We start from the raw sequence: 12,115 nt of genomic DNA, 5'->3' as shown, positions 1-12,115 counted from the left end.
AAAAGGCATTACCCCTTTATTGCCTCCTCCGGCGCACCGAACACTTCGACTGGACGGACGCCGCCACGGCCGGACTCAATGAAATAAAGGCCATATTGGCAACAAACCCATTCCTGGCCGCGCCAAACATTGGCGAACCAATGCTATTATACATTGCGGCAACTCATCAAGTAGTAAGCGCAGTGCTTGTCGTTGAGCGAGAAGTGGACGGACACAAATTTCCCCTTCAAAAGCCGGTTTACTACGTGTCCACTATTCTTACTCCATGCAAATCACGGTACCCGCATTATCAAAAGATAGCGTACGCGGTATTCATGGCATCCCGGAAGCTGCGACACTACTTTCAAGAGTGTTCGATAACGGTGGCCTCGGAAGTACCACTTAACGATATTATAAACAACCGCGACGCGACGGGCCGGATTGCCAAATGGGCCATTGAGCTCCTCCCGTTCGACATAACTTACAAGCCACGATGAGCTATTAAATCGCAAGTTTTGGCTGACTTCGTCACTGAATGGACGGAAGCCGAACTCCCTAAAGAGTACGACACATATTCAAACTGAATCATGCACTTCGACGGCTCCAAAATGTTGGCTGGTCTGGGGGCTGGCGTCGTTTTGACATCCCCAACAGGAGACACCATTCAATACGTACTACATATAATGTATACGGACTCCAACAACACAGTCGAATATGAGGCCCTTCTACATGGTCTCCGGATGGCAGTATCCATGGGCATTCAACGCCTAGAGGTGCGCGGGGATTCAAACCTCGCGATATCCCAAATAAATGGAGACTTTGATGCTAAGGATCCAAAAATGGCCGCTTATCGCAATGCCGTCCTAAGAATGTCAGTCGGTTCGAAGGGCTCGAATTTCACCATGTGGCCCGGGAAAAAAATCAGGCGGCGGATATCCTCGCCCGCATTGGCGCCAAACGTGACGCGGTCCCTCCCAACATTTTTCTGGAAAGGATTTTCAAGCCATACGTAGCATGGGAAGGGGACACCGATAACAACAGTCCAGACCCGGCCAAAATACCCAATACCGAACTCTGTGACACAATCGGAGGCTCCGCCACCGAAATAACACAATCAGCCCACGAAATAATGGCCATTATTGCCCCATGGACAGAACCATTCCTGGCGTACTTAACTAGACACGAACTCCCGGAGGACCAAAATGAGGCACGCTGCATAGTGCAGCGATCAAAGGCCTACAGGGTCCACGAGGGAGAATTGTACAAAAAAAGCGCTACCGGAGTCCTTCAACGGTGCATCTCCGAAGAGGAAGGACGAAACCTTTTGGCAGAAATTCATGCCGGACTTGGCGGTCATCATGTCGCAGCCCGGGCTCTTGTGAGCAAGGCCTTCCGTACATGATTCTATTGGCCAATGGCCCGGGCAGACGCACATGACTTAGTCCAGCGTTGCGCCGGTTGCCAGCTCTTTGCAAATCAAAGCCATATGCCACCCACCGCCCTCCGAACAATCCCCATTACATGTCCCTTTGCGGTCTGGGGGCTTGACATGGTTGGACCCCTTAAAGGTGGAACCCACAAGAAAAAAATACTTATTGGTCATGGTGGATAAATTCACCAAATGGATAGAGGCCAAACCAGTTAAAATAGCCGAATCCGGACCGGTGATAGATTTCATATCCGGGGTTGTACATTGCTACGGCGTCCCCCACAGCATCATCACTGATAACGGCACAAACTTCACGGCCGACGAGGTAAAACTCTGGTGCAGCAAAATGGGCATCAAGCTCGATTATGCTTCAGTCTACCACTCACAAACTAACGGTCAAGTAGAACGAGCAAATGGTCTTATAATGAGCGGCATTAAACCCAGACTAGTGTGCTCCTTAACAGAGTCTGACACGCACTGGGTAGAGGAGCTCGACTCCGTACTCTGGGGGATGCGGACCATGCCGAATCGTAGTACCAGATACACACCATTTTTCATGGTGTATGGCGCAGAGGCAGTCCTGCCCTGTGACATAATTCATGACTCACCTCGAGTGCGCATGTACAAAGAAAGAGAAGCCGAGCTTGATCGGCAGGACAACTTGGACACCTTGGAGGAAGAGCGCGACGTAGCCAAAGCCCGTTCTGCATTTTTCCAGCAACAGGCTCGCAGATACCAAAGCAGAGAAGCACGAGCCAAAACTTATAACATTGGCGAACTAGTTCTCCGGCTGCCGGATAAGAAAAAGAACAAGCTAGAGCCCAAATGGGAAGGTCCCTTCATCATCGACCAAGTTCTGACCGGCGGAGCGTACCGACTGCGGGATGCATCAACTAGTCGACTCGAGCCGAAGCCATGGAACGCAGCCAGGCTCCGAAGATTCTACGCCTAGCACCGGACTTTATGTTAGTCCCCTTCCTTTGTCCATTTTTTGCATATGCGTCATCTGTCTTGTTTCCCTTTCTTTCTTTTATTCCTCTAGGCCTTCAAGGGTCACCTTGTGCCTCACTTGTACATAACATATGTGCTAGCCGCACTCTCTACACCTGGGGGCTTCTTTCACAGAAGCTTAAATTATTTACCTGGGCATCACGCCCAACACATGCGTTATACTTCCGCATGTACATTTTTCACCATTATATGCATGATATGACTTAAGTTTTGGCCAAGCTGGGTTGCCTGGCTCTTGTATTTATGCCCTATCTTCCCGTTAATTCGACTAGGGCATAAGGGGAGCACCTATGCGGTTGTTACCGCCGGGTCAGCCGGATGTGTACCTCAGACTGGGTGAAGCCGAAAGCTAGCGTTCTTAAGAGAATATTCGGTCGGTGAACAAAAGACGACTTTTATTTATTATCCAATCTGCCCCCAGATGTTTTTTCTGCGCTTCTCGTCGCAGGCCGGACATACACTTTAGGGCATGCCTACCCAGGGAAAGGAACCCTTAACGGAACTATTCTCTCTGGAAGATGTTTCTTACTACCCATGTAATATAACATAACTAGTTGGGCACTTGTCTGATAAAGCACTAATGACCCCTACGCCTGGTCTCCACGCATGCCCCGGTTCTTACATAACCGCAAGGGTATTCGGATACACTCCGGACTGTCGGGTCCCGAGGTTGAAGCGAAAAGGTCCGCCACGACAAACGATCTACAATCCAGCTAGAAGGCATCATACATGTCACTTTAAAATTACATAGTCAATTTGACTGGTTGAATTCCTCCTCAATGCCATCCAATAGGCTGTCTAGTATACAGTCCTGTTGGGAATACTTTGCGGCCAATTCTACTTGGCCGTACACTAAATTCATAGGGATCTCCTTGCCGTCAGGCCCCACAGGTCCGACTTCGGCCATGTGGTTCGGGTCAGCCTTCGTGTACCATGTCTTCACCATTGCCCAAACCTCCCTGGCACCCTGACGGCAGGCTGATATCTTCCATAATCGGAAATGCCGCCGTGCTCCCTTCAGCTTTTCTGCAAGCTCTCCAAGGCCTTCGGGCATGGAGACGGACGGCCACAAGGCCTGGGCAATGCCTTGCATCACCTGCCGAGCTCGTTCGTGCAACTGTGCGAGCTCGGGAAGAAGATCACCCGTCGAACTAGGCATCTCCTCGGCAGGACGTCCTGTTAGCATACCTACAGACATAACTCTGTCAGCCAGCTTCCTCGCCGAACTCTTTTTCAAAGTTCATTCAAGCACTTACTAAATATGCCGCGTCGAAGCCGCCGATTCTCCTTAACAGAGTCCGATAGTTGGGCACGAACATCTTTTAGTTCCACGCCCAGCTTGGTGTTGGCATCTTGAAGATCATTCTTCTCCTGCCTCACCCTCGTTAGCACGCTCTCACCAGCCTTTAGCTGGCGTATGAGCTGCTGCTTATCCGGATTCACTCCAGCGTCATCTGCAATTTTATCGTCAGATTTGCATATAAAGCCGCAATCTAATATGATACTTATCATTTGACGGATATGTTACCAGCGGGGGTCTCTTTGGGCTCCCCTGCGGCGGATAATGCGACCTGAAGTTGGGCTTTGCACTCTTCCAGCTCCTGGGACAGTTGAGTATTCTTTTCTGTAAGAACCTACATAACAAATGATCCTTAAATCAGTTATCCTAACTGTTTCAAGTCTCATGGGCTACTGATATATATAATCATCAAATTTTCTCACCCGTATGTCTTTCACATATTGCTTCGTGGCTCTGGCTAGACCATTTTGAGCGGCACGGAGGTGCGCATCTCCCGAGTTGAAGGCATCCAAAGCCTCTTGGGAGAAACAAGCATCACGAAGAACAGTCCGGTGATGCCTATGGTTCATGGCACTTTCCACCTCGGAATGGGTGGCGGACAGTCTATCCGTATCCTCTATCGGAGGAGCACCCGGTGCATGCCTTGTACTCGTTCCCACCCCCGAGTCCGGCCTTGGAGCCTGGCTTGTGGAGGCGCGGTTGGTAGCCTCCCCGGGTATAGTCCGGCGAGCGCTCTTTCTCTTGAAAAGAAGGCCTGGGCGTTAATATGCCTCTATAAATAATGTCTTGCAATAAAGACGGCGCGCTATACCGCTGCACCGGTGCCTCAATCCGGACTGCGGATCTTTTCAGCCTGCCTGGCCCAGCGGCCCCTGTTGGCTAGTTACCACAGGCTCGGCCTTCTGCCCCGAGGACCTCCCCTACAAAATACGGCTATTATACGGCAATAAAAAAGAGCACAAGGACGGATCCCTTGTTAAATGCTGGGACTTCGGTCTCAGTCACCTGTGAGGCTGGAAGTAGCCTAGGGTAATCGGCCGTAATGGCCACCAAGGTATTGTCATTACTCCCTTGGTAAAATACCCCGTCGATCAGCTCCACGGATATGTCCGGATCCTCCTGGGAGGCCGGGTCAAGGGATCGTCCAGGGTCCTCGGGCTGTGGAGGAGGGCTGGTTATCTCCTTTACTTCCTGGCGCAGCTCCTGCGATGAAATCGCTAGAATGAATACTTAAACTACGGGAATACAAAACGGATGGGCGAGAAAAAATCTCCGCTTACCCAGCTCGGAGGATTGTACATGGAGAATCCGCCCTGCGGGTTGACACGGAGGAACTCCTCCTCTTCTACCTTGTACAAAGTGGACAAGATCTTTGTTAAGTCCGCAGCCGATCCCAGCCCTTTGCGGCCGTGGCGGGTGGCGTCATCCTCCCCGTTGAAGTCCCACATGGGGTGGCCTCTATACTGGAGCGGCTGCACCCCCCGCACAATGCATATAGCCATGACCTCGATCATGGTCAATCCGGATCGAGCTAAAGAGCTTATCCGGCTCATCAGATAAAGGATGTCCCGGTCGTCTTCCTCCAGGGGGCTCCGTGGACGCCAGCTCTAGCGCTTCTTCAAAGGGGCGTTGTCAAACTCAGGAAGGCCAATCCGAATAGGTTCCGGAAGGGGGACATCTTCTATATAAAACCATTTTGAAGGCCAGTCTTTGGACGTCTTCTTCGGGGTCTCGGATAGGTATCCGGTCCCAGCAATATGCCACACTTCGGCTCCGCCCACTTGATATATTGATCCCTTCTTAGAAAGGGGCACAAGGCAGAAGAACTTCTTCCACAAAGCGAAATGAGCCTCACATCCCAGAAATAACTCGCAAAGGGCTACGAATCCCGCGATATGCAGCAGGGAGGCAGGCGTAAGGTTGTGCAGCTGGAGGCCATAGAACTCCATAAGCCCCCGGAGAAACGGATGGATTGGGAATCTGAGCCCTCTTACCAGATAAGGGACAAGGCATACCCGCTCTCCCTTGGAGTGATTGTGGCGGCTCTTCACTTGCTCTCCGCCATTATAGGTGGCAATCCCGGCTCGAACCGGGACCAGGTACGTTGGGGGAAGAAATCCTTTGGACTAGAGCATCACCAATTTGTTGTGCGGGATGGAACATCTCTCCCAATATCCAGGCTTGGAACTAGGGGTGCGAGAGGAGGAGCTGCGTCGACCGGCCATGGTGGAATGGATCTCTATCGGGCACGCTCCGATGAAGACTCGGCAGGGGAGGATGATGTGATTTGGATCTGAATCCTTGTCTTTTTAAATAGACGGCTCATTTACATAGCTAGGGGGGTAAATGTGAAAACACCCTGGCTCTTCACATTCGCTCGACACGTGGAAGGTGGCCATTATTGGGCGTAGAAGCCAAGAAGTACGAACCATCACAAGGAACCGGACATTATTTCAACAGGTACACAGAATTTGAAGAGGAACCCGCCTTGCAATGCCGAAGATAATACTGCGCGCCGGACTCGTCCTCATTGAAGCCTGGTTCGGGGGCTACTGTGGGAGTCCTGGATTAGGGGGTCTCCGGACAGCCGGACTATCTCCATTGACCGGACTGTTAGACTATGAAGATACAAGATTGAAGACTTCGTCTCGTGTCCGGATGGACTCTACTTGGCGTGGAAGGCAAGCTAGGCAATACGTATATGGATATCTCCTCCTTTGTAACCAACCTTGTGTAACCCTAACCCTCTCCGGTGTCTATATAAACTGAAGGGTTTTAGTCCGTAGGACAACGATCACAACATACAATCATACCATAGGCTAGCTTCTAGGGTTTAGCCTCTCCGATCTCGTGGTAGATCTACTCTTGTAACACCCATATCATCAATATCAATCAAGCAGGACGTAGGGTTTTACCTCCATCAAGAGGGCCCGAACCTGGGTAAAACTTCGTGTCCCTTGCCTCCTGTTACCATCCGGCCTAGACGCACAGTTCGGGACCCCCTACCCGAGATCCGCCGGTTTTGACACCGACAACGACTCATTCGAGCTGCGTCGCGACATAGCCCAGTACAGAGGCGCCGCACACCCCCTATGCTTCACAGACGAAGTAATGGATCATCAAATCCCAGAGGGTTTCAAACCCGTAAATATTGAATCATACGACGGCACAACAGATCTTGCGGTATTGATCGAGGATTTCCTCCTCCATATCCACATGGCCCGCGGAGATGACTTACACGCCATCAAATACCTCCCACTAAAGCTCAAAGGACCAGCGCGACATTGGCTTAATAGCTTGCCAGCAGAGTCCATTGGCTGTTGGGAAGATTTGGAAGCCGCAATCCTCGACAACTTTCAGGGCACTTATGTGCGACCACCAGATGCCGATGACTTGAGCCACATAATTCAGCAGCCAGAGGAATCGGCCAGGCAATTCTGGACACGGTTCCTAACAAAGAAAAATCAAATCGTCGACTGTCAGGATGCAGAGGCCCTAGCAGCTTTCAAGCACAACGTCCGCGACGAGTGGCTAGCTCAGCACCTTGGTCAGGAAAAGCCGAAATCTATGGCAGCCCTCACGACACTCATGACCCGCTTTTGTGCGGGAGAAGACAGCTAGCTGGCTCGCAGTAATAACATATCAAAGAACCATGGTACTTCGGATACCAAGGACGGCAATAGCAGGTCACGTTGCAACAAACATAAGCGCCGCATTAACAGCGACAATACCGAGGATACGACAGTCAATGCCGGATTCAAAGGCTCTAAACCCGGTCAGCGGAAAAAGCTATTCAAAAGAAGCACTCCGATCCCGTCCAGTTTGAACCGTATACTCGATCGCTCATGTCAAATACACGACACCCCTGACAAGCCAGCCAACCACACCGAGGGAGTCCTGGATTAGGGGGTCTCCGGACAGCCGGACTATCTCCATTGGCCGGACTGTTAGACTATGACGATACAAGATTGAAGACTTCGTCTCGTGTCCGGATGGGACTCTACTTGGCGTGGAAGGCAAGCTAGGCAATACGGATATGGATATCTCCTCCTTTGTAACCGACCTTGTGTAATCCTAACCCTCTCCGGTGTCTATATAAACCGAAGGGTTTTAGTCCGTAGGAGAACAACCATAACATACAATCATACCATAGGCTAGCTTCTAGGGTTTAGCCTCTCCGATCTCGTGGTAGATATACTCTTGTACTACCCATATCATCAATATTAATCAAGCAGGACGTAGGGTTTTACCTCCATCAAGAGGGCCCGAACCTGGGTAAAACATTGTGTCCCCTGCCTCCTGTTACCATCCGGCCTAGACGCACAGTTCGGGACCCCCTACCCGAGATCCGCCGGTTTTGACACCGACATTGGTGCTTTCATTGAGAGTTCCTCTGTGTCGTCGCTGTTAGGCTTGATGGCTCCTACTATCATCGACAGCGATGCGGTCCAGGGTGAGACTTTTCTCCCCGGAAAGATCTTCGTATTCAGCGGCTTTGCACTGCGGGCTAATTCGCTTGGCCATCTGGAGCAGATTGAAAGCTACGCCCCTGGCCATCAGGTCAGATTTGGAAGTTTGAACTACACGGCCGACATCCGTGGAGACTTGATCTTCAATGGATTCGAGCCACAGCCGGGCACGCCGCACTGTCACGATGGGTATGACCTAGCTCTGCCGCTGAACAGTACCCCAGAGGCCGTGCCCGCATCAGCTCCAACCCTTAGCTCGGAGCCAACTGCACCAACCGAGGACAGGTGGCTAGACACCGCCTCAGGGGCTGCAGTCTCAACGGTGATCGAGCCGAACACCAGCCTAATCCTCCGTGAAGCCCGTGACTCCAAGGTGCCGGACTCTTTTCCGGACTCCGAACCGCCCGCGCCCCTGCCAATCGAATCCGATTGGGTGCCAATCATGGAATTCACCGCCACAGACATCTTTCAGCACTCGCCCCTCGGCGACATTCTGAATTCACTAAGGTCTCTCTCTTTGTCAGGAGAGCCCTGGCCGGATTATGGCCAACATGATTGGGATGCGGACGACGAAGAAATTCGACGCCCACCCACCACCCACTTCGTAGCCACTGTCGATGATTTAACCGACATGCTCGACTTCGACTCCGAAGACATCGACGGTATGGACGACGATGTAGGAGATGAACATGAACCAGCGCCTATAGGGCACTGGAAAGCCACCTCATCATATGACGTATACATGGTGGACACACCAAAAGAAGACGACGACGAGGAACGGAAGGACGCTACGAAGGCTTGTCCTCTCGAGAAGCAGTCCAAGCGGCGGCTTAAGCGCCGCCCCAAATCCCGCCTCGGTAGAAACAACGATCATACAGACCCAGCGTTAGAGAAGGGCGAGCCATTGCCGGGCCACGACAACATGGAGAATCAAACCGAACAACCCGACTCTGTCAAAGATAATAGTCGAGACGACATCACACCGGACAGACACCTAGAGCAACAGAATGCCCATCAAAGGCTCGTTGCCACCGCAAGGAGTCTAAAAAAGCAGAAGGAAAGGCTCAAGGCTGCGCAAGACACACTCCAAATCAGATGGAGTAAAGTACTCAACACAGTAGCGAAGTACGGCGGCAATCGCCCCACCAAGAGCTACCCAAAGCGGAAGTTGCTACCTGAATTCGATGAGGAGGCCTTAGACCCCCCACAACCAAAAATTAAAACAGCCATCTGGCCGGATAGACGACCTCATGGCCAACATAAAGCGGCAAGCAACGCCGCACATAAGCCAATACGTGGTCTACGCGAGGGCTCGCATCAAAAGGATGGCAAAACCAGATCCATCTATGGACCACGCAAGCGTGCTCTAGCATATGATGCAACACAACAAACATCCGAACAACGTGGTACACCCGGATATAGGGGTGCCGCACACCCCCTATGTTTCACCGATGAGGTGCTGGACCATGAATTTCCAGAGGGATTCAAACCCGTAAACATAGAGGCATACGACGGAACAACAGACCCTGGGGTCTGGATTGAGGACTATATCCTCCATATCCATATGGCTCGGGGAGATGATCTCCACGCCATTAAGTATTTACCCCTCAAACTCAAAGGGCCAGCTCGGCACTGGCTTAAGAGCCTCCCCGAAAGCTCCATTGGAAGTTGGGAAGAGCTTGAAGATGCCTTTCGGGCAAATTTTCAAGGGACTTATGTCCGACCTCCGGACGCGGATGATTTGAGTCATATAACTCAAAAGCCCGGAGAGTCAGCCCGAAAGCTTTGGAATAGGTTTCTTACTAAAAAGAACCAAATTTTCGACTGTCCGGACGCCGAAGCCTTGGCAGCTTTTAAGCATAGCGTCCGTGACGAATGGCTTGCCAGACACCTCGACCAAGAAAATCCGAGAACAATGGCAGCATTAACAAGCCTCATGACCCGCTTTTGCGCAGGTGAGGATAGCTGGCTAGCCAGATGCAGCACCAGCGACCCCAGTACATCCGAAGTTAGAGATGGAAATGGGAAATCACGGCGCAATAGCAATAACAAACGCCGGAATAAAGAAGACAACACGAAGAGCACGACAGTAAACGCCGGATTCAAAAGCTCTCGGCCAAGTCAGCAAAAGCCGCCCTCTAAAGGCGCCAGAGACGAACTGTCCAGCCTAAACAAAATTTTGGAACAAATATGTCAGATCCATAGCACCCCTGGTAAACCCGCTAATCATACCCACAGAGATTACTCAGCAAGCTCAACGCCGTACACAAGGGGGAGGATACACCAAGCGAAGACGAGGATGAGCCTCTCAAGCAAGACACTGGGGAACAAAAGAAATTTCCACCAGAAGTTAAAACAGTAAACATGTTACACGTGATCAAGGGGAGAAACAAAACGGCACTCCTAGAAAAATATGCCCAAGGGCCTATCACCGCGGAGTCCTGCCACTGGTCGTCTCAACCGATCACTTTCGACCACCGTGATTACTCAGCAAGTATCCGGCGTGCAGGATGGGCTGCCCTGGTATTAGACCCAATAATTGACGGATACCACTTCACATGAGTCCTGATGGACAGTGGCAGCAGTCTAAACCTGATATACCAGGATACAATCCGCGAAATGGGGATAGACCCAATGAAAATTTGCCATAGCAATACTACCTTTAAAGGAGTAACGCCAGGCCCAGGGGCTCATTGCACGGGCTCCCTGCTACTAAAGGTTATATTCGGCTTCTCCGATAACTTCCGTAGCGAACATTTAACCTTCCACATCGCTCCATTCCAAAGTAGCTATCAAGCATTACTTGGACGCGAAGCTTTCACTCGCTTTAATGCAATACCACATTACACTTCCCTCACGCTCAAGATGCCTGGTCCACGTGGCATCATTACAGTGAATGGAAGTATTGAGCGATCTTTGTGCGCCGAAGAGAGTGCGGCTGCCTTGGCAGCCGCACACTAAAAACGGCCTCACCAACTAAAGCATTTAACAGGTCGTCAAGACCATGGACATGGTTAGACGAGTCCGGCGCAGCTATATGTAATTCATACCAGATTGATGGTCACACCCCTATTACAAATACAAGGGGCTCAACGCGCACAGACAAGTGGCAATTTTTACTCATCTTGAACTATACATGGTTTCTTTAAAAACTATATTTTTGCACGACAACTTTTTTACCTAAGTTCCTCTCTTTTACAGATGATCATCGTGCTACACCCGTCCAGGATACGGCACAACGGAGACACAGGCGCAGACGTGCAGCAGGGACCCGCTCCAAGGATTCTTTTTAGATTAAGACCCTGCGTAAACCTTTTTTACTGTCTCTTGTTGATACAAATCCACCGAATTCTCAGCACAATTGAGAAGGATGCTGACGTCTTGGCATGTGGCCACGTCAGAATAATGCACGTACCTGGACACAAGGGGCTTCTTACAAAGGGCACTATTTAGGCCTGGTTTATACCATAAAGACCGAATACCTTAGGGAGTGTTCGGCGTCGCGAATTTGGCCTCATATGCATCAGCTCCGAATCATTGTCTTTGGTCAAATGTTGGGTTTTCCCGGCTCCTGTGTTTTGGTGCCTTACGTTCCGCTATACTGGCTAAGGCAGCACCAGGAGAACTACTGCGATTGTGCCCTGGTTCATCCGGACGAGCACCTCTGTAAAGAAAGCCGAAAACTGACTGTCATGATATAGCGTGAGACTGGTCAACCACTCGATGACCTATAGGGATGTTAGAATTCCTCCGCCTTAACGAAGGGCCGTTTCCCGGCCAGGCATGTACGCACCCCGAGATCGGGAGAGTGCGGAGCCACCAGGGGCTATCTAGTAGCCCCATTGTCAAACTCCTATGGCTAAGTGAAAGTGTTAACGCATTATAGTCCGGTTGCCTCGTTCGCTGCGCTATCACCTCCTTAATAGG

The sequence above is a fragment of the Triticum urartu genome, chromosome 2A (genome assembly GCF_056163025.1).
Source record: "Triticum urartu cultivar PI428250 chromosome 2A, HENAU_Tu73, whole genome shotgun sequence".
Lineage (NCBI taxonomy): Eukaryota > Viridiplantae > Streptophyta > Magnoliopsida > Poales > Poaceae > Triticum > Triticum urartu.
This window is presented reverse-complemented; position numbering follows the sequence as displayed.